The 27,041-nt window shown below is 37.7% G+C and overlaps 1 protein-coding gene and 1 non-coding gene across 10 annotated transcripts in view; both read left to right on the top strand.

Annotated features, from left to right (window-relative positions):
- Window positions 1-27,041, top strand: part of TENM4 (teneurin transmembrane protein 4) — a 2,941,714-nt gene that overhangs the window by 1,254,523 nt on the left and 1,660,150 nt on the right. The gene's annotated exons all lie outside the window — the stretch shown is intronic.
- Window positions 24,236-24,339, top strand: LOC146399753 (U6 spliceosomal RNA). Its single transcript, XR_014816929.1, has one exon. It is a non-coding gene; the product is annotated as a U6 spliceosomal RNA (small nuclear RNA).

Below are 27,041 nucleotides of genomic sequence, written 5' to 3'. Positions count from 1 at the left end.
ACTATTTATTTGAACAGAGAGGACTTAACATTAAAGCATTGTTAACTAGGTATAAAACTGTTGATGAGGAATTCCCATCGTGGCGCAGTGGATAACGAATCCGACTAGGAACCATGAGGTTGCGGGTTCGGTCCCTGCCCTTGCTCAGTGGGTTAACGATCCGGCGTTGCCGTGAGCTGTGGTGTAGGTCGCAGACGCAGCTCGGATCCCGCGTTGCTGTGGCTCTGGCGTAGGCCGGTGGCTCCAGCTCCGATTCGACCCCTAGCCTGGGAACCTCCATATGCCGCGGGAGCGGCCCAAAGAAATAGCAAAAAGACAAAAAATTAAAAAAACAAACAAAAAAAACTGTTGATGAGATAACCGGAAGGGCAAAGGAGAACCTTGAGATATCCTGGAGGTGGCAACTACAAAAAGGGAGGGAAGAGTTCAGAGATTAGAATTCTTACTTCTTGGAAGCTGGAGGGGTGGAGGGTGGCAATAAAGAGCGCCAAGTTCAGACTTCTGAGGAGTGGGCACTGCCCTGCTGGTGAGGTATTTCTCAGAACAGGTGCACTCACTGTGGGGCTGCAACACTGACTCCCAGAAAAGGATTCTGGTCCGCTAAGGGTGCTGTTTCTGAAGTGGGTGTGACTAAACTGCAAGAGTTTGCTACAGAAGTTGAACGAACTGCAGATTGGACTGAGCTGCTGCTCTGGGAACGGAAGCGCTGCTGAAGGTGTGAGGATGTGTACCAACTGTGTGTGCACTGGAGCAAGAAGCAGACAGGAAGCCCCCAGGAAGGGGAAGGCGCCAGGAAGTCCCTTCTTCCTTCGCCAACCTTACGGTCTCCTTCTAGCACCCCCTACTGGCGGCCTTAACGGGAAGCAGCTGGCAACATGGTTAAGTGAGAAATACAGTCTAAGGAAATAGGAACAGGAAGGTTGTTCTTTGTTTGATTCCTTTGTGATGAATTTTATCCCCCTTCTCCTGAACTGACTTTTCTACCCTGACTTCCAATGCTATTCTACAAACATTCCCTAGATCCCCTTGCTGAGGGGCTTGGCATAAACAAGGACAAAAGCAGGACTTACCCTCCAGTATGTTTTTAATCATGGCCGTCTTGAGAGTGAGGAATTGCCCTTCAGCTATCTACCCAAGGGCAGCTCCAGTTTGGTGACTATACGAAGTAAAAAGGGGAGGAAATAATGGAACACTGGGGACAAAAGTTTTCTGTATTCTGAGGAGGGAGGTGGAAGATAGTGTTGCTGTTAAAATGACAGCAGTAAAGTATGTCTTGCAAAGGGTAAAAACAGTCTAATCATGAATTACATACCATATTGCAGCAAATAAAGCATATTTTTATGTAGCCTACATACAGGTAATAATACTGTGTTAGTTAATGCTAGTTAATACTAGCAGTTGTATGGATGGCAAAACAGAGATATAGAGAGTTTATGTGACCTCAACATAATTACTCGTATAGAATATAAGTGGGGATGTAGAGTGACTTAGTAAAAAGAACATGAATTTGAAGTCAGACCATCCAGTGTGAATCTTGGTTCTGTCATTTACCACTTGAGAGCCCTAGGTCGTAATACAATTGCCTAAGACTCAATTTTTGCCCTAAAAAAAGACAATATACTACTTTTAATATTGTAAAATGTAAGCGATATAAGACATTTAAAATGGCTAGTGCAGTCCTTGGCACAAAAAGGGTAGCTGTTGTTTTGTTTGTTATTGTAGTTTTTGTTGTAATAATTGTTATTTTGATGATGATAAGGAAAATGACAATGGCTTGCTTATCTAAAATTTGAACCCAGGACTTTTTTTTTAGACATTATACTCTCATAAACATACGGTTTCTTTTGCCTCCCCCAACATCTCTCTCTTTCTAGCTTTAAGTAGAAGAGTTTAAATTTGATTTTTATCTGCTTTTAAATATAATCAAAGTCTACACATTCATATCAATTACAGCATTTGGATAGGCAACACCATCAAGCAGTCTTATTTTAGTGTTTATGTGTGTAAAGAAAGACTGAGGGCTAACTAGCTACACTGCATACAAAATAAAAGCCAAACAGCTTTCCATTCTTGCAAGGTAAACAGAGGAAACCCCGTTAACAACAACTCGCAGTCAAGCAGGCAGGCCTCGCACATCAGGGTGTGTAATTGAAAGAGCTGCTGATATGAAAACCAAGTATGTGAGTTATGTCCTTCACTTCCTGACTGCTAAGCATGAAACAACACTCACCTGGAAGGTACAGACCTCTGCATGGAACTCTTTAGAGCCATAACAAAGAACTTCACCTCAGCTCTAAGGAAAAGATGTATGTTTGCAGTTCAAGCCAAATCTGTTTTCTTTTAGGGGTTTCAACTGATAATGCATTGTGAAGACCTTTGTCCTAAACAAAATTAGAAGTCAAGTTAGTGATACTCCAGGCAGCTCACACTAATAATTACCTTTCTTAAGGTAATGATTTTTTAGTGCCAGAACTTTCACTTTCCATTTGCTCATTAGAGGTTTCAAAAGGTGAGGCAGGTTGTTTCACTTTTTAAAAGTCGAGATAGTACGGAGCTCTTTAAATGTTTGTGTCATCGGGGCTACCATTCATAAAATAGTTAATCACCACCTACAGTCATAGTAATAGCTGCCATTAGTTGAACATCAGTGGCATCAGAATACATCAGGACACGCTGTACCTATTTTCTCTTATCCTGAGGAAGACCTTTCTAGGTATTGGGATCCTTATTTTGTGGAAAAGGAAATTGAGCTTTGGGGTTCATGCACTTGCCTAAAGTTACACAGCTACTACTAAATGGCAACAGCAAGAGTCAAGCCTGTGTCTCTGATCCCCAACTCTGCCTTCGTCACCCTCTATTTTATCGTCTGTAGGAACATAATGTCATCCATAAAGTCACAGCGAATCCAATAATATTGCTGCATCTATGTCATGAGACAGTACCTTTCAGGTCCACTTTTTCCTCTTCACAAATGACCTTTGTATCCCCTTGGAATTCTTGTTTTACCACTTACCAGCTTGGAGGCCGTGGGTCCTTTCCTTCCTCTCGTGTGGGTGCTGCATTCTCTTTCAGAGTGACTGCACTGGGCACGAAATGGGAAAGACCTGCAGCATTCAGTGAGCCTTCACCAGGGGGACTGTGTGCGTGTTCATTCATCCCTTTACAAGCTTTGGGGGAATGTCTGGGAGCCGCCTGCTGTGAGGCCCACACTGAATGATTAATAAATGCTCTCTCCCTTTGTGCTTCCATCTCAGCAAGTTTTCATCATGTCAGAAAAGTCATATTACTCAATGTGGTGCTGAAGTCCCCAAATCTAAGATCAAAGAAAGAGTTTTGGTGGCCAAAGTTTTGAGAAAGGGAGAATAATTCTTTAAATATTTTCCCCTTCACTGAAAAAAGGCCCATTCACTTTGTATTGTAGATGTAGTTGGTTAATAATACTTAAAAAAAAATATCATGTGAGGGAAAGGACTTATGTATTTTTCCACCAACCTGAAAGCTGAGCCACATTTTGTAACAATAGCTATGGTTAAGATTTGTCATACATTAAAGCATTTTGAATACTCGTACTGGTTTAATTGTGAGATAAAAATGATCTAATGAATATTCAGCCATTGTGTCTGGCGTGGTGTTGTATCTTGAGTGTTTAATGTCACATTAGTCACTAGTTTATAAATACACCACAGCATTTCCGTCTGGTCATTTGAACACAACTGAGAGCTACTGATGAGAAATCCACACCTGTGACTTGATGAATATGGAGCAAACCTTTTTCTCCTACTTGGATCCTCACACGTCAGGGCTCTGAAGGGGGTAGGTTTTGAGGAATAGAAATTCTCACTCATAACATCAAGAGGGCTCAAAGGGTGGTTTGAAGCCATCTGTTCCAACACTTCATTTCATAAATGAGAAATCTGGAGCCCAGAGGGGCTAATTGACTTATCTAGTCCTGCCCCAAATTGCCAGACATTTGCAATTTCGGTGACAAGAGTGAACAGATTGAAATACAGAGTCTTGCCAGTGAAGTGGGTGGGAGGGGCAGAAGGAGAGGGAAGAGAAGAGAGAAAGGGTGTGCCCCTGGACTTCTGCTATCTCCCCCATTGCCAGGTGACTGTGTAGAGTGAGGGTGGGCTGGTACATCATCTGGTGCTCAGGCTCTTCCCAGTATACCACCGTGTCTATCCATATGGGAAAACTCCAGGTCCTAATTGCTTTGTTTAAGATCTAAATGCAGTCTCTCATCCAACTCCATATGCCCACTTCTGACTCTGTTACATCTCCTTGGAAAGTCTGCATGGCAAAGAGGCACATCTTGTATTTCTCAAGAACTCTGTGACTGAGGTTCAACAGCTCTCTCACTGCTGCTCTTCTCAGAGTGTTTATAAGAGATGACATGTGGCACTGGCACTTGCACAGCACAATCTGGTCTACAGGTCAGGCTAGACCACTGACCTGAAATCCAATCCTTTCCTCTGGGGGTGGCTTGGACCAGACATAACTTGAGGCTGTGGAAATACCTGGTGCTATACAGACGTCATGTAGGGAACATTCATGCATTAAAGATCTGGGTATAAATGCTCCAGGTATTGTTAACCCCAAGAACTAAGAAAGCCAAGACTTCCCACAACTCTTTTTTCATCCTAGGAGCTTACACCTTTAGATGTGTCTTGACCGCCAACATTTTTGTCAGTTTGGGTTGTCCATACTTAGCTAGGCATCAACTCATGCAGAGCTGAAAGCATCTGCTGATTTTTCATAAGGGATCTACATGTACCAAACACCTTGGGCGCTTAATCCGGACTCCAAAATCTGGGGAGGCCATGGAAAGGATTCACATTCTTCCTCATAAAATTTCTTACAGCTTCCTTCCTCCCTTCCCCGTTCACTCCTCTCTTTGCCTACTCCACTGTCCCTGAGCTCCACCTTCTCTTCTCCCTCTGGCATTCTGAGCAATCCTGTTCTCCCATTCTCACTCATGAACCTGAATCCAACAAGAGATCCAAGCAGACCACAACTCTGAGAGAAAAAGTTGTCCAGTAAATGTCACTGACCCTCCTAATCTGGGTGATATAAAGTGACCTCTGGGGCATCCATATAAAGAACAAATAAAGAGCCTTGCACTCCTCTGTATACTTTCACCTCTGGGCAAGTTAATTTTGTTTAGGAAAGTGTAGCCAACCCTAGGCAGGGAGGACTGATCTCTGGTTAGCCTCTGGTGAGGAATAATGAAGTACAGAATATTCAATAGTGTTCATTTCTCCTGAAAGTCATGTTGGAGAATACTGAGATCAGAGGGAGCAAACCTGAAACCATCCATCCTTCACTGTCTGCAGACAAAGGGACAACATCCAGAGGCAGTGAAGTTCCAAAAATACCAACTCTGTAAAAATGGTGCTCCTTAAGTTGTCCCTTACTGAATGCTCTGCAGTCTCCAAGGCAGGAAAAATCAAATGACAGAGTTTTGTTTCAGAGGTATTACTGTTACCAGGTCCAAGCTCTTAGTGCACACTGCGTGACAGGACAATAAATTGAGAGATGAGTTGTTGGAGCAAGGAATAGTGACTTTATTGAGAAAGCCAGAAAACTGAGAAATGGTGGGCTTGTGTGCCAAAGAACCATTTACCCCCATTGGAATTGAGGTTTCTTTTATACTAAAAAAGGAGGAGGTGTATTTGGTTGTTGTAAAGTTCTTGGTGTCAGAATTCTTTGTTCTTGCTGCTGACCATGTAGGTATAGTTACAATGTTGTTATAAACCTGCAACTAGACAAATGCTATTCTCTATTGTGCAACTTTTTATCTCTCTTCGAGTGGCAAAATGTTATACCTTCAAATGTTAGAGCCTTGATAATGGGCTGTCCTGTATATCTCAGGCTATAGAAAACATTCTTTTACAAAAGGCGGAGAGCCAGCATGACCAAGCACAGGCAACAGAGCACAAAGGTTAGAGCTAAAGGAAAAGATTCAATATGGAGTTGGGTTTGTAATTCTCTGTTACATTACTTGTGGCCTAAAGGGTCTCATTCAGGACATCTGCAAAAGGCCCTTAATGTGCATGAGTCTGGATATCCTGCATCCCCTGTATTGGATTCCATTTTACAGATGCTTATGAAATCCTCTCCCATCCTCACTCCTTTTATTTAAGTCCCCATTAGACCCAGTGTCAGTATCCAGTTCCCCCTTTTTTGTTGTTGCATTGCTTTTATGCAGCCGTATTTTGTCTTTGTAATCTTTTTTTCCTCCGATAGTACAAGAAGAAAATGAATGAACCTGTAATTGGCTCTATGTCTGTTTTCACTGCTGCCTCTGCTTTCTAGTGTTGTGCAACACAGTTGTGGCCCCTAAAGGGGTTGATAATTGTCATCTATGGCAAGATCCCCAGAGATGGTGCAAGGTACCTTCCTCAGAAGAGAGAAGAAGGGCAGGATGCCTGGCCAGGAGAGTATAGCTATTAAATATGTTGCTGCTCTTTCACTGCCAGAAAAGGGAGGCAATTAGCATGAAGAATATTTAGCATCAAAGAATAAATATCAGAGCATCATTTGTACACTTTTAAAGAACAAAACTGTCCTGACTTCAGGTAGCTCCATCTCAAGTCTTGGGTTCAGAGAAATGTCTGAAATCCTGCATTAGAAGCACCTGTCTGGGTCCAACTAAGTGTCTTTAAGGAAGTCAAATCTTGGTTTTGGTTCATAAGCATCTGATTTTGGTGTTTCCTAAGATTTGAAGCAGGAATAGCAAGTTAATATTGAAAATAAAATAAACTACACAAAATGATCATTTTAATTTTTATCACTGTTTCTAAAGGCAAGAGGTATGAAGCAGCATGATATGTTCTGGGAAAGAACAGCTGTCACAGTTAAAGGAGAGGTTGCAGAGAGAGGAGAGAAGGGAGTATCAATTGATGACAAAAAAATCAGATCATGATGTCCTTGGAAACTGTGCTAAGAAACTTAGACATCAAAGATCAATTGGGATTCGTATAGGTTTTCAATCAAGGATCAGATCTGTATTTTTAAAGGTGGATCTGGAGCAACATGGAGAATGCATTGCAATGTAGTAGGAAAAGGGGTAACTTAGAGATCAGATTGAGAAGGCTTTGGAGTGATTGAGCAAAATATGATGAAGAAATCGACTAAGGGTTAAGGTTTGAGTCTGGTGAGAAGAGATTGTCTCTCTATAGGATGTCAAGTGAATGGGGTTGGATGAGATGTGGCTAAGAAGAGAAGAAGGGAAGAGGCTGCCTGAGACTTGAGGTTTGGGAATGTATTAGCTTGTAACAAAAAACAAAGTGCTGGACCACTAACAGCAAGGGTTTGGCTGAGCAAATGGCATACAGCCAAATGGGTACCACCAGCTGTCACTCTTTTGAAACCCGATAGAGTGAAGGGTCCCAAATTTTGAGCCACTTGTCCTTAACTAGAAATATCACTCATTGACCAAAGAGGTAAACTACTAATCAGCCATCTGAGGGAAGGGTTTAACCATGAGTTGAAGAGTGTTCATTCCAGACTTGACAGTAGAAGATACGTCTATACCCTAAGCTTCCTGTAATTGTCTTCAGTGTTACTGAAAATGCCCTTTCCAGTCTGTGTATTCACATGGACATTTTTCCTCCATTTCCATTCATTTATACTTTGGTGCATGTTTCCATTTTTTCTCCTCTTCTTCCTCTAATTTTAGGGCTAATTCCCATAAAAGGCACCAGAACTTTTTTTAATATACTAATGTTGTCAGAGCAGTGATCATGTGAGCTTCAGTTTTATTCACAGAACAATGTGAAGTCAGGGTAAAGTTACAGTGAGTGCATCCCTAAATGAACGGCACTGATACCTTAGAGTCTAATTCTTTCTTTCACTCACATTCCAGAGCCTGTCAAGTCAATGAAATTTATAATATCTCTCTTCTTAGTATGAACATGGGCTTTGGAACTAAAGGGATCTGTAAGTAATGCATTCCTCATTAGAGGTGACCTCTAGACTCAATGACCTGGGTTCACATTCTGGTTTACTGTGTAGTTATTAGGTGAGCTTAGGGAAATGCTGGAAAATGTAAAACCTCATTTTTCTCACTTGTTAAAAGAAGATGAAAATGCTAATCTGTTCTTAATAAGGTTTTTAGGACTATTAAATGGATATTTAATGTTAAATGAGATAAATAAAACACTTAGAAGAATGTCAATCACATACATAAATAGTTTCTTGGTATCTACCTGGAATTAGTTCCAAGAGCCCCCATCTATACCAAAAAAATCTGTGGATGCTCAAGTTGCATACTCAGTATGCATACCTCTGTATTTACAGTTTTGCATCCACAGATTCAACCAACCACAGACCATGTGGCACCATAGAGATTTATTGAAAACAAAAAATCCATTGTAAGTGAATTCACACAATTAAAACCTGTGTTGTTCCAGGCTCAACTGTATATAATACAGATATAATCATGCTTTATTACTTTAATATTATAGCTATTATATAGAGTTAGAATCTGTGGTAATTAATCTCATCTATGAATGAAAACTAATATACCCACTTCCCAGATTTGTTGTTAAGAAGTACATAGACGTAGTGAATGAATTTAAAGTCTAGCTAGCTCATTCCATTAAAATGCAATATGCCTGAGGAAGAAATTTTTTTCATTGTTTTATAATTTGTCTAGAAAATTACCGACACATAGTATATATTCAATAAATATTCATTGAATGAATGAGTGATAGGCACAAAAGAACTTAATTTCCCTGTATTTCCCCTACCATTGGTCTAATTCAGATGTGAAACAACACAGTCTTCTCTCTTTAAATCAGTCAGTTGCTCTCAGACATACATTGTTAATATATATGCCTACCAGGTTTTACTAAAAATTTTAAAAAAGCAGAATAAAACCTGGTGTCAAGTGCCTTCATGGTTTGATTCTAGTCCCTCCTGCCCCGAAATTGCTTTCAGTCATTTATCTTCATATCACTTGTATAAGATGCAATATTTACTCTTCTGCAGATATACTACCCAATTTCTTATACTTGATTTTTTTTTTTCATGCTCTTGTACCTAAATCAGTCCTGTTCAGTGGAACATTCTGTGATAAAGAACATATTTTTTGTCTATACTTTGAAATAGGAGAGCCACAAGACACATACATACAGCAACTATCTGAGCACTAGACATGAGGCTAGTTCAGGTAAGGAACTGAATTTAAAATTTTCCATCATTTAATTGTTTTAAATGCAAATATTTTCAAGTGGAAAAGGATACTGTATCAAACATTTTAGGAATAGACTGCCTCCCTTCATGTCCCAACCCTCCACAGCTCCATTCAAAGACACCATGTTCCCATGAGTTTGAATTCTATGAAATGGTCATAGGCCTTTACCTGTAAACAGCTTATGACATAGACTTTTATATATTTAATTGCAGTTGCATACCTTATCTCCAATGTTAAATTATACATACTTGAAGAGGAGGGGACCCTGTGTTCTGTAGTTGAGTGCCTACTTCGTGCTCAGTATAGGGCACTTCCCCAGAGTTGGAGCTAATAAATATTGTTGATGGACTGACTCACTTATTGATTGACTAAATGAGTAGGTTATTCTGTTAATTAATTAATTCAGTGAAAGAGGCTTTGACTTCTAATACTGCTTCTGCAGGTTACCACTCTTTCAACTGGAAGGAAATTGACTCATCACTTAACAATCATTCATTTATCCTCATCACGGTGGTGCCCATGTAATCTTCACTTTTTTAGTTTGTCAAAGTAAAAAGTGAAACCTCATTCTACCTTTACGAGATAATTCAAAAGTATGAGTAATACCTCAAAAAAATTCAGTGTTACTAAATTAAATTGGTGGAACGAAAAAAATCTTTGGAATTTATTTAATAAGAGATCATTTGAGTCTTTAAAAGCTACTTAATAAATAAACCATCTTGCTGATCATAAACTTTTTTTGAAAGAGAAGCTTATTATTTATCAACTACTCAAGAGAATATGTATCCCCCAATACATATTTTAAAGATATATTTCCCACTAATCATTTTAGAGCTACGTAGCAGTCAAGGAAGTTCCTGATTTCCTTAATGATGAGTATTCTACCTGCAGAAGCACACTATAAAATATCAGTGATACTCAGTATCTCTAGGTGAGAGATAATAGGTTATTCAGAAGCCATGGTTCTTCACAGTTAGCCATTTCTTATCATACAATTTACTAATGTTCTTATAAACATATACAAATAATTTATAAAATAACCCCTATTAATCCTTCAAAATTGGATGATCCTTAGAACATACTAGATATGCAAAAGTAAATTTTCACCTTAATGGTTTTTAAAATGAGAAGAAGATATATTTCATATCCAAAATATGTTAGGAATGTTCCCCTACAAATCAGTAAGAAAATTTATATAACTCAATAGAAAACTGGGCAAAAGTCTTGAACAGACATTTCGCAAACAAGATACTCCAAGTGGCCAGTAGGCACGTAAAATGGAATTCAGAGACATCACTCATCAAGGAAATGAAAGTAAAAGCCAAAACGAGACACCACTGTACGCCCATTTCAATGGCTAACATTCAAAGATTAAACAATACATGGAACTAGAATTACAATGGTAAATAATAAAGTGCAATACCTGCCCTCATGATGCATAACGTACATAGGATGCTTCTGAAAATAAAAAGGCACTAAAATTACTGTGGGATCAGTTTTACTATAGGGAAGTAACAATTGCTTTGAAAGGCAGAGAGCAACATTGTTTTTCTTCGCTACAAAACTGTGTAATAGACAATTAAGGACTGGGGTAGACAATTGCCAAAAGGGGATGGATCAAAGCAGAAAATTAAAAACTCTTTTTTGCAAGAATGCCACCTTGGAATCCTCAAACCATGAAAATTCATATGCAATTCTCAAGTATTATTCCAGTAAGAGAGCCCTGGTAATTTTAGCCCTACACCATATTTTTTTTTTTTTTAACTCTGCTGCTGCAAAATGTGTTCAAGAAAATTCAATGGTAGGCTAATTACAGCAGTCCCCATCATGGTAATTAGCTTGCATTCATGCTTCCCTGGTGCTTCCACCATATTCCTGGGGCTCCTTTGAATCCCAACTTGTTTTATATTCTTCTCAGAATCCTTATTAGTATGAACTTTGATGTCATTTAGGTAATGAGCATTGTACAGAGAATGGAGAAAATTTCCTTTTGTACTTTTAGAATTTTTTAAATGAATTCTTTAATTGGATCAAGTTTGAATCCATTCTTTTTTTGGGGGGTGGGGGGAGTGTCTGCATACCAAGAAATGTTTCTCAGAATTTATAAAAGCTAGAGGCCTAGCAAATGTCCTCCTCAGATCCAGGAATATTTGGTCATGAGACCTAGAAAGCAGTGTGCAAGTCACTCATCTGACCTGATCACCTGTATACCTTCCCACAGCCGTTGGTCTCTTCTCCTATCCAACCTGGACAGATGGGGTTCTCCAAGTAAAGTTGCCACGTTAGAAGTGAATCATTTTCCACCTTGCTCCTTTCTCCACAAGGTTCTAAAGGGAATCCAAATTATTTATTGAGTGCCAGTCACCTGTGCTAGTTCATTTAATTGTCACATCCATCTTACAGCATGAGGGTATTAGCCTTAAGATGCGGATTAGCAAAAATGAAGCTCACAGCCTCAACTGCTGTGCCCAAGATCACAAGAGCTAGTTCATGGTAAAGCTGTCATTAGAAGCTGTCTGATCCCAGACTAATGTAACCATTACTACATGCCACTCCTAGAGAAAACACCCCTGGAAAATTGTTGGTCACTTTCTCCACAATTAGAAAGTCCCCTGAGATATTTTCCTCTAGCATAGGTTTGAAGAACATAACTAGGCAGAGATTGGACTTCAAGGCACACACAAGTGAGGTTAGTTCTCTGTGAACTTTGACCCTAGATTATCATGGTATGCCACCCAAACCATACAGCTGGGATATTTAGGCTTCCTCAAAAAAGTATAAATGAATTATTGATTTATATCAGATTTGCATAGGGCATATCGAACGTTACTTGATTAAGCATATTTTAGGCAATTAAATAATTACTTTTGAACAATGACCTCCATGCTCAGGAAAAAAAAAAAAGTAGCACAGCTTTGCTTTTCAAACAAAATGCTATGCAAATTCTCAATATTTAAAACAAATTAAAGCAGGGCCACTCTGAGGAACCAGGGTGCCCTCTCTGTCCCTGGCCACTCCCATCCTCAGCCCTAACTCTTTCTAATAGACTTTCTGAACCTTTAAGGTCTCTTTGAACAGGGGTTTGAAAATGACCTGCTTCAATCAAGTATAGCTTAAATTAGAATGCCTTAGAGGGAGCTTCAAAAAATATCCAATGTATCAATGTGATTTTCAAAAACTCACTCTAAGGATTTATTGTTACATGAATATGATAGTAATCACAGAAACTTCTTTTAGAACACTTCTCTTTCTCTCTCTGCATATGAGCACGTGTGTATGTGGGGAGGGAGGTTCATTTAAACTCACTTTTCTCAGGCTCAGAATGCCAGAGTATGGAGAGGCTGATCGGTTGCCGAAATCTTTCACTCTCATATCGTCTTATTTCAGCTTTTAAGGTGTTATGCAATGAACATTCTCTTTTCTTGTACTCTGTATTTCTCTAACCTAAAACTGAGAGAGTGTAACCCATACAGAGTCAGTCGACATTGCTCCCCGTAACTTCAGGCCAGTCAGTACCTTGGACATTCACCAGTGCTTGGTTGATGAATGCATCTTCTCACCCAAGCTCACAACCCAGACCCTCCAGCTCAGGATGAGGATATTCATAAACCAGGCTGCCCTTCCTTAAATCCTGCCAAACCTTTCCAGTAAACTTTCTTTAACATGGTCATCTTAAGCAAATACAGCCAGCACATTTTTGATCAATCTGATACATCTCTTCTCATTAGAAAAGGCTGTAAAGAAACTACTCTTTTCCTAGGAAGACTACCTCTCAATATGCAGTTACTGAGTTTCTTAGGACAAGTCTTAATTGTTCTAGTCCTCAGTTTCCCTGTCATAATTGCACCTAGACTGTCTTCTAAAGGCTGCAGGATGAGGGACTTTGTCCAGATGGAAAGTTGTTGATCTCGTCTGCAGCCACCAAGGTATGCATAAATGGACTGTCGGAACTCTGAGTCCTCTGAAATGATATGTCAAGTTTAGATGTTATACATTCATGAGAGAGGATCCAAAACTTTCATCATTTTTCTAAAAAGTAATATGTATTGATAGAGAGTGGATCCTTAAATGAAACATGAGGATTGCCTATGAGGAAAAAAATAAAGTTCTGTGAGTCCCACTCCAGATTTAACTGATTCAAAATCTCTGGGAATAAATGTGGAACAGAAATCTGTAATTTTAATGCACTGCCCAAGAGATCCTGCTCTGTTTTCTCTAGTTCATAGACCAGTGATTTATGACCCACTAATCACAAACCACTGATTTCACAGTTAACATACTAAGATTCAGAATCTGTGCTCAGCGGCTGAAGAAATTGGCATTGTATATTTCTTGGTGAGTCTCAGATGAGGCAGTTTTTGATTCCTGAACACCAGGTGGAACAAAAGGGGGGGGAGGAGCACGAATCCTTAAAACACGTCTGAGTGTTCCATATCTTTATTCATGGTCTTTGAATCAAGTGCGTTAAATGTAATTGATGCTCAATAAATATTTATTCAATAAATGAATGAATGAGTGACATGTGAGGAGAAACAAAACCCAAATTATATTAATGCTGTGATTAAAATTAATAGTCTGTCCTTTAAAAGACCCTTCTAGAGGACAGATTTCCTATGCAGATGAATTAATGAATAAACAGCATAAGCATTTGTGGCTCGCATCTGAGATAGTGAATGAATACTGGATATGAGATGTGGAACAGCAGTGATGAAAATCCTTTGTTGATGCCCCAAGCAAATAACAAATTCCTCAGTTTGGTCAAGATGTCCAGTCTTGGCTTCAGAGACTCAGTGGTATTTATCTCCCTCTTATATCAAAAAGAAGCAGCATGTTGGCATAGGGTCACAATACTATAATTAAATCACATGTTTACCATTTGTTGATATTTTTTTCTCCTCCTGTGGAGTTAGTCTGTGCCATTGGTTAATATAACTTAGGTTATCACGGAGAAGGAAAATATGTTATCAACAAGTTTATGGCCTTGGGCAAGTTATTTAAACAACTCAAGCATCAGTTTCCTCAACATCAAAGTGGGGAATGTTTCAACCATCTCTTCGTGTGGCACAGAGGATCATATATATACATTAAGCAAGCTCAGTGCCCCGAGTAGGAATATTTATATTATCATTGTAGATAAATTTGTTACAAATGATAGTATTGTAGGTTAAAATATAAATATATACTTTCATAAAAAACACTGTTTACAGAGAGAAACATTTCTTACCAGTTTTGTCTTCACTAAAAAGCTATGATAATGAGCAGATATGCTGATCCACTTTATACTAATAAACCATAGCTCAGAGCATTAAATTGATTTCTCAAGTGGTTTTTACACACAGACAATAGACCTAACATGGTCTTTAACCTCGTTCAGGCCAGTATGTTTAATGTTCTGCCCAGTAACAGTCTAGGGGACCACATATCTGTCTGGGAACAAAATTGAAAATAATATAATGCAATTGTTATTCAGGAGGGATTCAGAAAAACAGAGAACCATGCTGAACTGAAGATAAGAAGGCAGGTGAACAGATTATTTTATGTTAAGATGACAGTATGGCCACTTAACCTAGATACAGGGGACAAAGAATACAAAGCATGTGCTTTGCCACTAGATAGACCTGTGTTCAAATCCAAGTTTACAGCATCCATTGTCTGATTTTAAGCAAATCTCTTCACTTTCTCAGGTTTAGTGTCTTTCATCAAAGGAAAAGCGTTATTTACTTGATTGGCTTGTTAGGAAGTTTTAAATTAAGTAATATATGTAGCATATATTGGAGGACCAATAACTGTTAGCAATCTTTTTCATTATTTGACTGAATCGTTAATTTCACTTAGAAGAAATAAACCTGAGTTTAAGATCATGCTGTACCTTTTTACACTTTTGTGATTTTGGATAATTAAAGTTTTTGACACCTCGAGTCCTGAAAAAAATAATAATAACAAGGCAACCATAATAATGCCTGCCCTAACTATACTAAATGATAATGGTATATTTAATGCAAGTTAATACATGTAAAATTGCTTTTGAACAGATAAATTATGGTACATACATAAGTAGTTATAAAATGCACCCTAGCATAGAAATCTTTTGCATTTTTATTTTTCAGTTCTTCCTGGCTCTGGGCATGTAGCCTGCTAAAAATCAGAGTGTGACTAATCTGACTTGTGTTAAATGGTAACCTCTTGCCTTTCACATAGATCCATGTAACATATAAACGAAAGCGTCCTTTGGAGAAACAATTATCCTTATCAAGCCTGAACACACTGGGCCACTGAAATGGGAGCACAAATCACCTGTGCTGGGAAAAGCTTCGCTAATTATTTTCGCTAATACTTAGAATTTCTTTATGATTGCAAAAATAATACATGTTCTGTTTAGAAAACTAGAGGAAAAAATGTATATACTATAAAAAGCACCTGCCCCCCCAAAACCTAGAGAATATCTGTTTTGCTCTAAATCTCACCAGTCATTATGAGAACACTTGGGCTTAGATAATTTGAAAGATTTACCTTAGTTCCCAAGGGAAAACGAACAGTGAAGTTGCTTCTTGATGGAGTATAGCATTTTGCAGTTTGCACATCACATGTCCCTAATAATCCCAGCTGTAGAGCAGTTGGGCCTCTCAACAACCCTAACATCATTGAGAAATCCTGTATGTTACTTCCATGGCACAGAAGAGAACAAATCTCAAACTGGTTCAGTGGCTTATCTGAAATCATACAGCCAGTAGTGGAATGATCTGAATACACATCTAGATCATTTGACTTCCACTTTCCAGGCCTCTCTACGAGGTCATCTTTTAGAACTAGCATGAGGGATCAGATACAGAAACAATTTTTTTTCTTTTATGTATTTATTTTTTTTGGATGCCCTGTGGCATATAGAGCTCCCAGACCAGGGATCAGATCTAAGCCACACTTGTCACCTATGCCACAACCACATCAATGCCAGATCCTTTAACCCACTGTGCCAGCCCAGGAATTGAAACCACGACCTGGTGCTTCAGAGACACCACTGATCCTGTTGCACCACAGTGGAAACTCCTGGAAATGATTTTAATTATGGCCAGGTTCAGAATTTGAGAGTCACATCTGAGGAAAACCTATTTCCATTTACTCAGCTAGCGAACTCTACCTGATACTGAGCTAACGTATTTGTAGGCTTAATTCCAACTCTGTAACCTTAGGGATTTCCCAGAAAAGGGCCTCTTTAAACATCTGGAAGATGGACATAAACTAAATGAATCCGCTGTCATTTTGTATGTCTTTGGCTACACACACGAATAAACCATGACTGCAATAATTCAACCAGTAAAAACTTTGCTTGTCCCATTATCACATTAGGTTAGATGTAGGGTAGTTCCAAGGCTTAACCATGTCCTCCAAGACCCTCTCAGCTTTATGCTGTGTCCAACCAGGATCATGCTTCTCACAATCTCACAGTAGCTGCCCGGGAATCACTTCAAAACAGTCCAGACACTGTCAGATGTGCCAGTTGCCTCTCTGTAAGTCCCTTCTTAAATGGAATTATTTCTAGATCCTTTCCAACAGGTTTTTCTCTCAGGCCTTGTTGACTAGGATTCAATCTCATCCTATTCCAAAAGTAATCACTGGTATGGCAAATAGTTGTCTTGGAGTAAGTGCACATTCAATTTCCAAAAGTTGTGTGATTTTTCTCTCTAAAATGCCTGCATCTTTTTCTAGCAGATTGTACTTTTTCTCTCAGAATATAAGAGCATTTTTTCTCATATTCATATCATACAATTTTCTAATTCTTACCCACCTAATGACTTTATACTGGTAACTTTATAGCGGTAACTAGTAGTTCTGTTTTTATGTGTATGTGTTATATACATATGTGGGTCTATTTGTACATATTTGTAAATTTTCTGTATATATATTTTATACATATTTTCTAATGGCATCACAAAACTATTGAAATTAAAGCACCATGTGAGCAAAGTTATAAGGAAAGAACCGTCTAATAATTGCTGGTGGTAGTTAAGACAACCTACATGGAAGCAGTTGGGTAATAACCTTCAAAACTCCAGTTCTAGACCCAGCCATTCGAATTGCAGAATTCATTCTCCAGATAAACTTGTACATTGTGAATTGTGGTCAGTATAGGAATATTTATTTAAAAATATGTTTTAAAGAGTCTATCATTTCCATGTCATTGTGGAGATATTAAGAAAATGGAAAAATATTTATTTCCTATGGAGCTTATGGATCCTAGCCGTGTTTGCGACCTACCCCACACCTCACAGCAATGCCAGATCCTTAACCCACTGCGCGACGCCAAGGATCAAACCCGCAACCTCATAGTTCCTAGTTGGATTCGTTTCTGCTGCAGCACGACAGGAACACCTAAAGTTTTACATGTTAAAATAAGCCAAAAAAGGGGGGGGGATTCCAATTTCATTCTTCCTAACACATTATAACAAACAACTGATTATGAATTCACTAATGTGTAATGCCTGTTCTTGGTCTTGTGTGAGCCCCAGGATGGTGAATTAATGGCTAACCCATTACTGTCATCATTAAGCCCCAGAAAGGTCTAGTTTTCCTTGGTGGTTCTTTCCCAGCCTTCTGTAGTTTCCATATAGGCGTTTTATCACCAAAACTCAGCTGAAAACTCCAGGGGACCCTCTGCAGATACCTACTGGAAGCTCTCTCCTTTCAGGGAGTGTGTACTGAAAGCTCTTTCACTTGGGTACCCCAGAATCTTAGCTTTGGCTTCTTGACTCAGGGATCCACCTGGGTTCTCCTTCCCAGTGCAGTGGTCTGCAAACTCTCTACAGGTGGAAGGAGGAGGCAAACACTGGACTAACTTTTTTTTTTTTTTTTTTTTTTTTTCCCAAACTGCTGGAGATCCTGGTTCTGTACTGCCTGATGGCCAAAGTCTGAAAACTCTCACCTGATATTTTCCGTCTCTCTTTGGTCACTGGTTTCACTCAGGATAATAATGCCAATCCCTGATATTTTGTCTTGGTTGGAAGCATAAGCATCCTATAATATTTCTTAATATGTGACCACTCCCCCGTTCTATCCTGTTTTTTAGTATCATCTTAAAATTTGCTGTACTTTTAAGACATTTTCCATGGCCCTTCAAAAAAAGCCCTGGTGTTTTGAACAAAATTGCCTTGAAATAATACATTAAATTGGTGAGGTTACATCTTCACAAGGTTAAGTATATCCTCACATATAGTAAAAATGTTTATTTACTTAGGTTTTGTTTATTAGAAATAAATCATATATATATGTTTGTTTTCTTCTTAAAGTGATTATCTATGCCATGCTACTTTAATCCTTAGATACTTTAACATATTTTTTGTCGTATAAATTGTCTTATTGTCTTTTGCATTTTATGGTTGATTATGGATATAGAGGGTTACTATTGATTGCATGCACAATCATGCTTAGCAACATTGTAGGTTCGGTTGCAGACCACCACAACCAAGTGAATACACAATCAAGACAGTCACACAATTTTTTTTTTGGTTTCCCATTGTATATTCATTTATGTTTATACTGTACTATAATCTATTAAGTGTATGATAGTATTATATTAAAAAAACAATGCACGTACCTTAATTATAAAACATTTTATTGATAAAAAGTGGTAACCATTTTCTGGGCCTTCAGTAAGTCATCATGTTTTGCTGGTAGAGGGTCCTCCCCAATGCTGATGGCTGCTGACTGATCAAGTCGATGGTTGCTGAAGGTTGGGGTGGCTGTGGTAATTTCTAAATAAGACAGTAATGAGGTTTGTCACATCACTTGACTCTTTCATGAATGATTTGTCTGTAGTGTACAATGCTGTTGGATAGCATTTTACCCATTGTAGAACTTAAAAATTGAAGTCAGTCCTCTCAAATCCTGCCACCACTTAATCAACTAATTTTATGTTACCATATAAATCCTTTGTTTTCATTTTGACAATCTTCGCAGCATCTTTACCAGGAGTAGATTTCATATTAAGAAAGCATTTTCTTTGTTCGTGCATGAGAAGTAACTCTGAGTATTTAAAATTTGATCATGAAATTGCAGCAATTCAGTCACCTCTTCGGGCTCTACTTCTAATTCTACTTCTCTTGCTCTTTCCACCACATTTGCAGTTCTTTCCTCCACTGATGTCAGCCCCCTCAAAGTCATCTGTAAGGGCTAGAATCAGCTTCTTCCAAATTTCTGTTTATGTTGCTATTTTGACAATTTTCCCACTAATCGTTAATGTTTTTAGTGACATCTAGAATGGTGAATCCTTTCTAGAAGATTTTCAATTTACTTTGTCCAGATCCATCAGAGCAATCACTATCTATGGCAGCTATAGCTTTATGAAATATATTTCTTAAATAATAAGACCGGAAAGCTGAAATTGTTCCTTTGTCCGTGGACTGCTGAATGGATGTTGTGTTAACAGGTGTGTAAACAACATTCATCTTACTGTACATCTCCGTCAGAGCCCTTGAGTGACCAGGTGCATTGTCAGTGAGCAGACATGTTTTGAAATATTTTTTTTTCTTGGCAATAGTTCTCAGGAATGGGCTTAAACCATATTATAATTTGTTGTCTGGGGTCTGCTGTTCCCCTTACAAAGGATGAGCAGAGTAGATTTAGCATAATCCTTCAGGGCCCTAGTATTTTTGGAATGGTAAATGAGAGCATTGGCTTCAACTTCAAGTCACCAGCTGCATTAGCCCCTAATAAGAGAGTCAGCCTGTCCTTTGATATTTTGAAGCCAAACATTAAGTTCTTACTTGCTATGAAAGTCTTATATGCTAACCATTAATGGTTATATGCTAAACATTGGCATCTTTTATCAATATAAGTCTGTTTGATATACATTAAAAATCTGTTGTTTAGTGTAGCCACCTTAATTGATTATCTCAGCTAGATCTTCTGGATAACTTGCTGCACATTCTCCATCAGCACCTGTTGTTTCATCTTGCACTTTTATGTTATGGAGATGGCTTCTTTCCTTAAACCTTATGGGGCAGCCTCTGCTAACTTCCAACTTTTCTTCTACAACTTCCTCACCTCTCTCAGTCCTCATAGAATTAAAGAAAGTTAGAGTATAGCTCTAGATTAGGCTTTGGCTTAAGGGGATGTTGTTGCTGGTCTGATCTTCTATTCAGAGTGCTCAAACTTTCTCCCTAACAGCAGTAGACTGTTTCCTCTTCTTACCAAGTATATGTCCACTAAGTAGCACTTTCCATTTCCTTCAATAAAATTTTCTTTGCTTTCTAACTTAGTTATCTCTTTAGCACAAGAAGGCTCCATTTTTATCTAACTTGGCTTTCAACATGACTTTCTTACTAAATGTAATCATTTCTAGCTTTTGATTTAAAGTGAGAGATGTGCAACTTTTTGTTGTTGTTGTTGTTGTTGTTGTTGTTGCTATTTCTTGGGCTGCTCCCACCCAAGATATGGAGGTTCCCAGGCTAGGGGTCGAATCGGAGCTGTAGCCACCAGCCTACGCCAGAGCCACAGCAACTCGGGATCCGAGCCGCGTCTGCAACCTACACCACAGCTCACAGCAACGCCGGATCGTTAACCCACTGTCCAGGGCAGGGACCGAACCTGCAACCTCATGGTTCCTAGTCGGATTCGTTAACCACTGCGCCACGACAGGAACTCCGAGATGTGCAACTTTTCATTTGAATGCTTACTGGTCACTGTAGGGTTATTGATTAGCCTAATTTAAATATTGATTAACTTAATTTCAATATTGTTGTATCTCTGGGAATAGGAAGTCCCAAGAAAAGGGATATATATGGGGAGGGGGAGTGGATATCTGGTTGGTAGAGCAGTCAGAGCACCACAATCTTTATTATTAAGTTTGGTGTCTTACACTGTTGAAAGAAATCAAAGATGATACAAATTGAAAGATATACCATGTTATTGGATTGGAAGAATCAATACTGTCAAAATGACTCTACTATCCAAGGCAATGTACAGATTCATTACAATCTATATCAAATCACCAATGGCATTTTTCACAGAATTAGAACAATTTTTTTTTTAATTTTATGGAAACACGGAAGACCCCAAATAGCCAAAGCAATCTTGAGAAAGGAAAATGGAGCTGGAAGAATCAGGCTTCCTGACTTCAGGCTATACCACAAAGCTACATTCATCAAAAGAGTATGTTACTGATACAAAAAAAAAGACATATAGATCAGTAGAACAGGATAGAAAGCCCAGAAATAAATCCATGCACTTATGGTCAATTAATATATGAAAAAGGAAGCAAGACTATACGATGGAGAAAAGACAGTCTCATCAGTAAATGGCTCTAAGAATATTGGACAGCTACACATAAAAGAATGAAATTAGAACACTCATTAACACCAGGAACAAAAATAAACTTAAAATGGATTTAAAGACCTAAATGTTAAACCAGTTAGTATAAAACTCCTAGAAGAAAACATAGAGCACTCTTTAACATAAATCACACAACATCTTTTTTGATTCATATCCTAGCATAATGACAATAAAAAATAAACAAATGGGACTTAATTTAAACTTTAAAAGCTTTTGCATTGCAAAAGAAACCATTAATAAACTAATACAAACCTCAGAATTGGAAAAAAATCTTTCCAAATGAAGAAACTGACAAGGGATTAATTTCTAAAACATATAAACATCTCATACAGCTTTATATATATATAAAGAGGCAATGCAATTAAAACATGGCCAGAAGATCTAAATAGTCATTTCTTTAAAGAATACAGATGGCCAAAAAACACATGAAAGATGCTCAAAATCACTAATTATTATAGAAATGCAGATCACACCCACAATGTGAAACTGCCTCACACAAGTCAGAATGGCCATCTTCAGAAAGTCCACTAATAATAAGCACTGGAGAGGGTGGGAGGAGAGGAAAACCTTCCACACTGTTCATGGGAATGTAAGCTGCTACAACCACTGTGGAGAACGGTGAAGGTTCCTCAGAAAACTAAATGTAGAACCACCGTATGATCCAGCAGTCCCACTCCTGGGCATATATCCAGACAAAACTTTCATTCAAAAAGATACATACACCCCATGTTCATTGCAACACCATTCAAAACAGTTAAGACATGGAAACAACCTAAATGTCCATTGACAGATGAATGTATTCAGAAAATTTTGTGCATATATGCAATTGTAATACTACTCTTCCATAAAAAGAATACATTAATGCCATTTGCAGCAACATGGATGGAACTAGAGATTCTCATACTAAGTGAAGTAAGTCAGACAAAGAAAGAAAAATATCCTATGAGATCACTAATATGTGGAATCTAATAGAGACACTACAGTAGAACTTACAAAAGAGAAACAGACTCAAAGATTTTGAAACCAAACTTATGTTTACCAATGGGAAAATGTAGGGGAGCGGAGGAAGAAAGTAGGGGTTTGGGGTTGATATATACACACTACGCATATGATATGGGTAGGTAAAGTAGACCTACTGTATAGCACAGGCAAATTTATTCAGTACTGTGTGGTAAGCCACACCGGAAAAAAATCTGAAAAGGAATGGATATATGTGTACATATAGCTGATTTACTTTGCTGTTCGCCTGAGATTAACACAAAATTGTAAGTCAATCATATTCTAATATATTTTTTTTTAATTTGCTATCTTGTATGAATATGATTCATGGTTCCCCAAAACCATTATAATATTAACAAGATGACTAATCACAGAACACCATAACAAACATCATAATAATGAAAAGTTTTAATATTCCCAAAATTATCAAAATGTCACACAGAGACAGTGAGTGGACATATGCTGTTGAAAAAATTATGCCAGTAGACTTACTTTATGCAGGTTTTCCACAAACCTTCAGGTTGTAAATAATATACTATCTGCACAACACAATAAAGCAAAATGCCATAAATAGGGATAGGCCTGTATTAAATATGTAGCCAGAAATTTTGTTTCCATTTTCAAATTGGCTTCAATAGTTGTTCTGATGCTTCTTTTTTGATATCCTGCATACATCATTCAATCATTCAATCATTTGCATCTAATTATACTTTTGACTCTTTTTCAATCTTTAATTTTCTCATTTATTTTGTGTTTGTTAATGCATCGTGCATTGTTCAAAGAACACTGAACAGTATTAGTGATAGAATATGTATCATGTTTCTAACTTTATATTAAATGTCCTACATCTTCATATTTAAGTACAATGTTTTATTTTCATTATTAGTAGGTATCTGTCAGAAAGTAAAGGACGTTCCCTACTTTATTTTTCTGGAGATGTTTTATTATTTAATCAGAGGGAGATGTTGAATGTTGTCATTTTTTAAAAGTCTACTGAGGTGCTCATTTTTTAATGTAGTGAATTACAGTCACACATTTTTGACTTTAAATAGTCTTACTAAACATTGTGTGGTCATTTTATTTTATTTTTTATTTTATTAGTATTTACAATATGTAATTTGAGAAACCATATATTTTTTTTCTTTTTTAATTTCCATCAAAAGGGGAAGAAGGCTATCATGGTAGAGTGGATTTAATCATCTGTCACTCAAATGTATGCTGCTCATCCTCAGCAACAGCAACCACACACCTGAGTCAGTGGTTTAAGATCTTTGGACATTGTCCACTCTATAAAAATTAAGATAGTGATGAGAGGAATAAAATTCTTTGATGTCTTGTCAGCTCTTGAGAAGGTTACATAAGATATTCAATCAGAATTTTTCTTCTGGTCTTTCCATCTTTTTTTCCCAGTAAATTCTCTTCCTACATCCTCACCTCCTTTCTCAAACCTCATCCTCCAGATACACTTTGAGGTTCTTTCATGCCTCAAGGGTTTTGCATGTATGTACCTTCTGTGTTGTACAACCTTCATGTTTCAGTTAGTTATTTGACTAACAGTGACTGATTTTACTTCTTGCTAGCTTGAAAATAATTGAAATTTATTGGGAAGGTATTGCAATAGCTGTACCTCATAGTATAGATAAAACTGGAGCAGAAAGAAACTCTTGACTATCTTTCTGTCTTATCTAGTTTACACATAAAAAATCTACCCCAGGGCCCACTTCAGCATCACATATATTAAAGTTGAAACAATACAAATAATATTAGCATGATCCCTGGCAAACATGATATACAAAGCTGTGGTGTCCCCTATTTTTCTGTACTGTAGATTTCAAAATGTCTAAGAAACTAGATCTTTAATAGTCTCACCACAAAAAAAGTAATTATGTGATATGATAGATGTGTTAGCTAACATTTTGTGGTAGTACTCATATTGCAATATATAAATGTATCAGATCAGCACACTGTACACTTTAAATTTATATAATGTTATATATCAATTAGTCTCAGTATAATTTTTTAGTTAAAAAAAATCTACCCCAAATGATTCATCCATCACTTTGTTACTCTGCATATGATTCAAATTCCCTACAGAGGGATTGCAGTTGGCCTTGCTTATATCAGGTCCTTCATGACCCCTTAGGAGCATCTGGTCACCATGACTTGTCATCCCACCAAGACTATTCACAAAGGTGGAGATTGCATTTTCTAAAGAAAAATGTTTCATTGTCACAGAAGGAATGAATTCTGGCAACTCTCCTCACCTGTTAGTAATTTCCACTGCATTTTCCCTCATCGTTGTTTGATTAAGCCATATTTTTGGGGAAACGAGTAGGTATAGTCTCACAGAAGAATGGATTGAATGTCCTATTTCTATATTCCCACAGCATCTTGTTTCTTCTCTGTGTCAACAGGTACACACTCCAGTATTGTATTTTCTGTTATCACCACAAAGGGTAAGATACTTGAGAGCAGAAACTTAAACCTGAATCCTGATCTTAAGGATGACTACCTAGATTTTAGTACATGACACTGGGCACACTTATTAATTTTGTAAATAAAGATAGGACAACAAGGAAGGACAGAGGAGGGAAGGAGAATAAAATGGAAAGGAGACAAAGAAAAGAGAGGATGAAGGAAGGGAGGAGAAAGGAGTCTAGAAGTGAACAAATGACAAATCTGTATGATAGAGAATGCAGAACTGGGCTTCCCTGAAGGTGATAAATTCCTAATCTTGGAAGGTTCTTAGTGACCAGCTGGATGAACATGTGACCCAAAGTCTATAGAAGGAATTGAAGCTCTGAAAGAAGATTATATGACTTTTAGGTCCCCTTTCAGCCATGAGTCTCTATGATGCTTTGATACAAGATCCTAAAGGATGAGTACTTGGGGGGGAGGGGGGGGGCTCAGGGATTCCCAGAACAAGATGCAAGAGAGCAATGAGATCCTTATGTAGTTGAGAACTGTGGCTAAAGCAAATGTATCCCCAGGCTTTTTTGAGCCGTACCTGATTTGGTCAATACCTCTGAGGGAACAACCATACTTCCTTCCAGTGATTGTCTTGAAAGCAATTTTTCTCTTATTTCTATTCATCAATGTACTAAAGACATTAGGAAACTTCTGCAATAATATAGCCTTGTGGTTTTTGCTTGTGTAGCTCAAGCCTTAAGAAGATAAGAGAATATGCATGTCTAACTCAAAGTCCCTCAGACCTCCTGGGATCTTTGTTTTCAACATCATCAAAGCTTTAATATTTCAGTTTGTTTTGCCATTGGCAAAACATAACTTTTATTTCTAAAGGGAGACTGGGAACTTCAGATAGCCTTTCTCAAAGCAAGATTTTTAAAACATTTTTTGTTTATTTTTTAATGTAAATAACTTAAGACTTTGCAGATTTGTTATTTTCTTTTGAAGCAGACATGAATATAATACGCACTGGATAGATCTATTTCAAATAGCATTTCAGTTTGCTTTAAATGCAAAACTTTTAAAATCAAGAATTGAAGTCTTTCTTCAAATACCAAATTGCTGGAACTTGCCATCCTTTGGCTTGTTCTTATATATAAAAATCTTGTCGTATATGACAGACATATTATCAAGTATTTTATTTAAAAAAGCTGCTCACCCATTGTAAAGTAAGAGAATTACTACAAAGTGACTGTGTGAATTTGCAAAGATTAAGAACAAAATCCCACAGGATGCCAGGATACAAATTATAATTTTAACCATTTCTCTTTGTTAGGTAATACATCTTAGTTAACATTCACACTTACTTGGAATGTAATCAGTATTCTAATGATTACATGAGTATTTTAGTTGTGTCTATATTTCCAAAAGACAGGCAGATAGTCAAAAACTGAGATGTGAAGCCACAGCTTAGAGCAGGGATGGAGACTGGAATTTCTAATTAGGAAGAACATTGAGGAAGCTGTGTCTGAAAGGCACAGAGCTTTAAATTAACACTTTCTTTGGTGTGGCTTGAAGAGGGAATGGCAGGATTCCGATTCCGGCAAAGGCTAAAGCCATGGTCCCCACTCCCAAATCACTTCTTGGTTAGCTGTTGTCAGAAATACTAAATACATTTCTCCAAGTTACAAAGTGAGTTAGTGTTGAAGTGTCTGTGTGTGTAGTATAGGAGTGATTATATCTAGATAGCATTCTTACAAAGTCATTCTGTGCTTATTCTCTTATCTCATTGTGAAAGTTACCCTGGGAAGTCAGGAGGACCTATTTGATAGATAAAAAGAAATATTTTGGATGTGGTGAAGAGACATATCCAAGGTTGATCTACCTAGTTTTTAGCACAGATCAAACTGAAAACCACATTCTCTGTCCACACACTTATTACGGAACCTCATGTCTATATTAATTTACAGAACTGCTAAAAGATTAAATGAGAACACATATAAATACATGACACTTTAAAAAAATTATTTTATTGAAGTACAGTTGATTTACAATGTTGTATTTCTTCTGTACAGCAAAATGAATCAATTATATATTTACATATATTTTTTCA

The sequence above is a fragment of the Sus scrofa genome, chromosome 9 (genome assembly GCF_054392235.1).
Source record: "Sus scrofa isolate SSC_HxYL_T2T_F1_AM1 chromosome 9, Sscrofa_HxYL_maternal_Yorkshire_Landrace_v2.0, whole genome shotgun sequence".
Taxonomy (NCBI): domain Eukaryota; kingdom Metazoa; phylum Chordata; class Mammalia; order Artiodactyla; family Suidae; genus Sus; species Sus scrofa.
Note: the sequence above shows the minus strand (reverse complement) of the source record. Positions and strands in the feature narration are given on the sequence as shown.